This window comes from Fundulus heteroclitus, chromosome 22 (genome assembly GCF_011125445.2).
Source record: "Fundulus heteroclitus isolate FHET01 chromosome 22, MU-UCD_Fhet_4.1, whole genome shotgun sequence".
Classification (NCBI taxonomy): Eukaryota; Metazoa; Chordata; class Actinopteri; order Cyprinodontiformes; family Fundulidae; genus Fundulus; species Fundulus heteroclitus.
Window position 1 is genome coordinate 11,510,214 of NC_046382.1, and position 6,552 is coordinate 11,516,765.

Consider the following 6,552-nt stretch of genomic DNA (forward strand, 5'->3'; position numbering starts at 1 on the left):
CTGGAGTAGAGCTCTTTAAGTGCTCGGTATGACCTGATTGCCCTGATCATATGTTGCCCTGTTTGACGTGTGAAGCAGATTGCCATGGCATTTGTTGTGAATTGACATGATAGAATCTTTTTTTTATTTCTGACAAACTAATCAGACAGCATCAAGAATAATTTGCACTGCAGTCACCCAATCAGTCACCAAGGTCCAAATTTAGGCTCCCATGTGATAATTAAAGCATCAAGAGGGATGAAGGTACGGCTGAGTGTACAGCAGTTGGGGTTTACATCAGGCTGATGTAAGGAGAGAGTCAGAACTGACGCAGTCCAGGCCAGAAAATCCCTCTGCATGGGGTAGAATGCACCGACCAAGGCTGTGGGGTGAGTATAAATCAAGGGGGGTAAGTTGGTTGGGGGGGTTTGAGCTGTGCAGATTGAGTGAAGTTTATTTAACTTTAGGTACTATAGGCTTCCCTCAAAAACAAACAGGACTAACTCTGTTTGCTGTGTGTTTTAGCAGCTGTGACCTCCAGTGTGACTCAGCTTGACCTCATCTTTGCTGCCCATGGGGGATTCCTGCTCCTTAAATGACAGGCGGCGAGTGGATTGAAGTCAGTGGTACTTTTTATTTGCATGTTGGTGTTTGAATGAGAGCTGAATTAGGCGTATGCGCTGTGGATTATGTGATCTTTTCAAGATCACGGGGACATATTCGGTGCAGGTGCCGGGCAGAGAGATATGCTGGACAGTGCACAACACACACGGGGCTCTCCCACATTTGCAGACATCTTATAATGCTTCCAAAAACAGAGACAACGGCGTCCTTCTGGCCCGTCGAAGCCAAACCGAGGCTTGGATCTGAAGATTTCCATGACTCAAGGGCTGAGACCATGATTTGCTTGTTGCCATAGATACCTCAGATGACAAAATATTGTCAGAGAAGTATTCGTGACAAAGTATTTTAACAGCTGCTTCATGACCAAAGAAACGTAGTCGTGAAAGTCCTGATGGGGATTTTGAAAATCTTCCTGGAGTAATTATAATCATAGAAGTGAAGACTGAGCGAAAACATCAGCCACTTTATCCCTCTGGACACACAAGTTTGTTATTCCTGAGAATAACGGCGTCACAGAGTGTTTAAAGGTGCATAGCCACGTTTTTTTTACTTTTTTTTATTTATACGTCAGTAGCTCACTCTGGCGGCATACAAAGTTCTTATGAATGATTATCACGTCCTGGTGGCGTATTAGTTGTTATTTTGGTGTCTTGCGTCTTGTTTTTGCTCAGTTTCGTGCTTATTTTTCATAACAGAGGAAGTACAACACTCCTCATGCGCAGGAGGGGTTAAAACCAGGAAGTGGCTAACGGCTGTTAGCATCTCCCAGCCAAACAATGAAGAATGGTCCAAGATCCAGTTGAATAAAAATGCTAAAAGATAAATGATTCCAAAAGGGGAAAGACTGGAATGTCGCTGGGAATACAGCATGAACTTTGGTGTTCGCTGGGGCTCAGATGTGACGCAGAGTTGACTGATGTGAGTAAATGTTCTGATATAAGGCTCTTAAAGTTGCTGTAGATCAGTTTATTTAATTAATAGCAGTTGTTCTTTGATCACGGGGAGCTGGCGCTTTACTGCGAGGCATTGCAGAGGGTCAGGCTCGGGCCGGCATTAGTTAATTTTGATTCATTAATTAAGCAAACCGGCATTATGATACTTCTGTGATACTGTCGGTAGATGGAGCCACGTTTGTTTACATCTGCTCACTGGCTTCTTATTTAGCCTCAGAAAGGACCATCAAAACATTATCAAGATGGAGGCTAGGTGTATATAGCTTTATTTTATCATGATCAAACAGTTTTTAGTAAAAAAAAATTATAAGGTTATAATGTGGCTACATACCTTTAATGTAAAATGTAAGCTGAAGTGTGTAAAAAGACCCACATATTTGAAAAATGTAAGTCTTATTTTGAAAGCATTCACCACAACAAAGCCCTAAATCATTCAAAACAGATTTCTAGACTGAAAATAACATTGCAGTTGAGCTACAGATAAAGATGAGCTGTTAATAAAATGTAAAATCTAGTACAAGTGTATGAGTATAAGTACCAAACTATCATTCAGGAATAGTTGAAAAATCAGTAATAAGGGTATATTTCTGAGGAAATACACACATAATAAAAATGTTTGGAAAAAAATAGATTTATTATTTATTCAGTCGTTTTGATAATTTTTTGCTTTTTATTCATAATTACTTACTTCTTTCTTGCTTATTTATTCAGATGGAGCAAGAATCAGAGCAAATGATTCAGATGATGGCAAGGCTTGGCGCTCATCACCAAACATCAATCATGAAAAATCTCCCTTTGTTAATATGCAAAACTCTGGTCAGCAATTTTAAGTAGGTTATGATTATTGTAATGCTAATAAAGATTTTTCCACTGATTATTGGGAAAGGTACAAATATTTTTGACAGCATTTCAGAATTAAATGTTAATGAAAACAAATAGATCATCGTTTTTAAAGGATAGATATTTGTTTTTACATCTTTCCCTGATATTTTCTTGTCTTGTGGCCCATCAGCAACCAACTTCCTGGTTAACTGGAAATCCTTTTCCCGTTCCTGATCCCAGCACTGTGTTGCAAATCTTCCCCTTCGACATGATCCTGCCTGCCTCCTGCCTGTGCTTTGGTCCCAAAGTGCAGTTAAAGATGACTGTAGGCAAAAGTCTTGACAGTAAATGCACAATGGTACTTTGCATGTGTGAACAGATATTTAGTGTATTAATCCCCTGCTCTGCCTGCAACTTTGGGAAATGTTCTAACCCAAACTGCTGTGATAATCCCAGGAATTCTTGTGTGAAAATGGCTTATTCTCTTACTGGAGCCACGATTTAAAAGAGCTTGTTACTTATACATTTACCTAAAATAATTAGTCAGAGGGTAGCGCACGTATCCATATATAGAGGCCTTTAATCCGCCGTCCCGGGTTCGACGCCAGCCTGTAGACCTTTGCTGCATTTATTTCCCCTCTCTCAGCCTCTTCCTGTCTGCCTACTTTCATTAAAAGGCCACTAGTGCCACAAAAAAAGTAATATAACTGTAAGTAAAAATGTTATCAGAAGGAAATTAAGAAAAACTTTATTTTGGCACATAAGTGGAAATAAATAAGACTATTTGAAATACGAGAGGTGTTCCGCAGTGGCGCAAGGTTGGAGTGGACGACCTTAGTCCCAATTTGAGTCCCGGCCCGTGGACCTATAAAAGCCACTAGAGTCTCACAATTGTAACTAATACTAATAATAATATTAATCATAATAATTAATAACTAAATAAAACTTTAATATTATTTAAAGTGAAAATGACAGTACTGAATGATATATGTGTTTTGGAATACAAATAGAAAATCTTAATTAATGCGTTGTAGTGCTTTCCCCAAACTGGATGCATTTACAATGTCTGGATGCTGAGAAGATTTTGACAAAGAAACAGAAACTGCACAGAGCAAGTCTATCTGTGGCGATTTACCCACAGTGAGGGGTCCGAGGTCAGAGTGGCTCGATTTAGCCTGGGTCATTAGGAGTCCCCTTTGGTTTTTATCCTCAGGACCCCTCCGTGAGACAGGTCAGCCATATAAACATTATGTTGGCTGCCCCTGTCTGTGCCTGACAAATAATCACAGAACAATTGTTTGTGGCTGCATTAACTGGCGACTGCTGTTTGGTGGCCGCCTTTGCAGCTCGTCATGATTCATGAGCCCGCTCTCTGTAAACCTGTCGCCCGCCCTGCAGCGTAAGTATTGCTCAGCAAAGACACGAGTCCCGCTTGCATTTACGTTTGCCTCTTGCAAAAGCAAATATTTTATTCATCTGACAGCTGTTTGTGAGCATGTTTGTGTCTCATTTCTCGCTGCCCTCTCTTGCTTTTTTTTTTTTTTATTCTGATCCTCCTAATTAAACTTTGAGAGTCTGGGAGGCTCGCCGCCCCCTCCCCGTCTCCACAACTTTCTCACAGAGAGCACAAAGGGCTGGAGGAGACTAGGAGAGGGGGACAGACAGAGCAGGGGGAGGAGCCAGAGAGCCTGAACAGAGGGGGGATTCATGGTGGCTCTGCTTTGCTCCTTATCAGTATCCTGCCTCTGTGAATGAAGCTCTTCAGAGGAGCTCCTCGCCCGTCGATACCCAATACGCCTCCAAAGCTATCTTTGAATCCCCACTGCGTGTGCGCACACACGTACACACATGTAGGCTTTATTTCCACCACAAATAAAAGCAGCGAATGTGGGGATGGAAATAGTCATCAGTGGATGTAATGGTGCAGATATGATGGCCGCTGACCATGTCCTCAAATTCCTTTGTTTTCTTTTCTTTTTTTCTGAAAGAGAGTCTCTAATCAAAATACATTTTAGCTTTAGAGAAGCCAGAGCGACGTTTTGGAAAGCTTGCATTGTATTGTTACCACTGTGCCATTGCATTGGGCCTGTTTCCAGCGTGGATGACGGCCTGGTTTGGAGAGTACCAAAGGTTCGAAGAGCTTTTTAAGGTTTTCACAGTAAACAGGTGGTCCAAACTAATTTAGTAAATAAATTATATACTCATTGGCTGCCCTGTTAAAGATCAGTAAACATCCTTAGAATATTGTCATTATAATCATTATGTTCTGATTATATAATCATATAAGCATTATATTCTTGCAGAGGAGAGAAACAAAAATCAGGAATTATGAAATAACTTTTAAAAAAATATATTTTTCCCTCCCTTACTGGCACCATAAACATTTTTTTTATAAAGTGAATGTAACGCAATAATTTTCAGTTCATAGATCAAAGTGTCTAGTTGTAATGTTGTCAGCATTGTGTGCAGGATAGTGTGTGTGTGTGTGTGTGTGTGTGTGTGTGTGTACTTGTACTTTTAGCTGACTGAGAACATTTTTGCTAATTTTACCAATAAAGTGAGGACCTTTTTTTGGTCCTCACTTTTTTCTTGGCTAAGGAGTAGGGTTGGGTCAGGATGAAGGTGTTAATTAGGTTTAGGCCATAGAAAGAGTTATAAATTAACAGAAGTCAATGGAAGTAAAGGCACAGTTCTCACTTTGTATTTAAAACAAGGATGTGTGTATGTACTTGTACATGCACCTAAGTGAGAACATGTTTTTCCTATTTTACCACCAAAGTGAGGACCTTTTTTTTGTTCTAATTTTTTTTATTGGGCTAGGGGTTAGGTTTAGCACTAAGGTGTCAGTTAGGTTTAGGTTAGAGTTAAGGTTAGGTCTATAAAAAAGCTAAACTTGTGCCCTGCAGTCACCCAATGCCTTCCTGGAACCCATTCATGACCCTGAAAGAAACACTTAACATCACTTCCATATGTCACTTAAACATTTATCTGTTGTCCGTGGTTGTTGCCTGCGCCAGGGTCTCATTGAGAAATCCAAAGGCACTGTTGGTTAGGTCTATAAAAACTTAAAATATCCTTGCACTATTGTTTCCCTTGGGTAAAAAAAAATATGATGCCTGGAAGCCCATTAATCTGAGTGTCTATCTTGAGCATTTGTTGGGTGAGGGGAGAAATAAACCTAGGACAGGTTTCCAGTCCATCACAAGGCATTTAAATCCACCTGGGGTCAATTTAGAGAGACCAATTATCCAAAAAGTCATGCTTTTGGATTGTGGAGGAAGAACTCAGAGAGAACCCACACATGCATGGGGAGAACATACAAACTGCACACAGAAAGACCCCGGGTTTGGGATGGGAACCCAGGACCTTTTGCTGCAAGCCAATAGACCTGACAACTTTGCCACAGCACACTGTTTGGGAGACAGGCCACGAAACAAAAGCCTTTTCTGTCCTGCCATTTGACATGTAGGTGATTCTGTTAAACTGTACAGGAACGTTAACCGGATCTCTGTGCTAAGATTTCCTTCAAGAAACAGGGCGGGTGGGTCTGATAAGTGAGACAATTTGTGGAAACAAACTTCAGCCCCATTCTTAAGTACACTGTGATGCTGCGGACATCACAGATCCTCCAGCGACCTCGGGAACCTTGTTAGACTGCATGTCAACTCTTTGAAGTACTGGAATGACTTAAGTGAGAAACCCGAAAATGGATTGTGATTGGGCATTTCATCGTGATAATTAGCAAAAACAATTGGCCACATCATAGAAATGTTTATTTCTGTAATGAGCTACAAGATTATTATGGCCCACAAGGACACAAAAACAACTGTCCTGCCTGGTCATTTTCTGTGCATGGATGTTTTGGGGTCATGCTATCACTTAAAAAAAAAATCCTCATCCACATTTTAATAAGAACAGCCCACGCCTGACCTCCAGGACCGGCAGGTAAATACTATCTTAAAATAATATGAAGACCTCAGAATCTCAACCCAAGGGCTCGTTTTGGTGAGAATTCAGTTATGCTTTTACTGTTTTCATTGTCAACTACACATACAATGCAACATATCTAATTTGATTAAAAAAACTGCAGGGTTACAAGGTATTGTCTCAGCACAGACCATTTTAAGACTATTCAGACTATTATTTTTTCTAGAAAATGCCTGAAACCTTGAAG

The 6,552-nt window shown here is 40.5% G+C and overlaps 1 long non-coding RNA gene across 1 annotated transcript; it reads left to right on the forward strand.

Moving 5' to 3' along the window:
* The first annotated feature begins 273 nt into the window (after positions 1-273).
* LOC118557221 lies at positions 274-2,373 on the forward strand. The gene is made up of 3 exons (XR_004927717.1): positions 274-368; positions 508-598; positions 2,268-2,373. It is a non-coding gene; the product is annotated as an uncharacterized LOC118557221 (long non-coding RNA).
* The last annotated feature ends 4,179 nt before the right edge of the window (positions 2,374-6,552 follow it).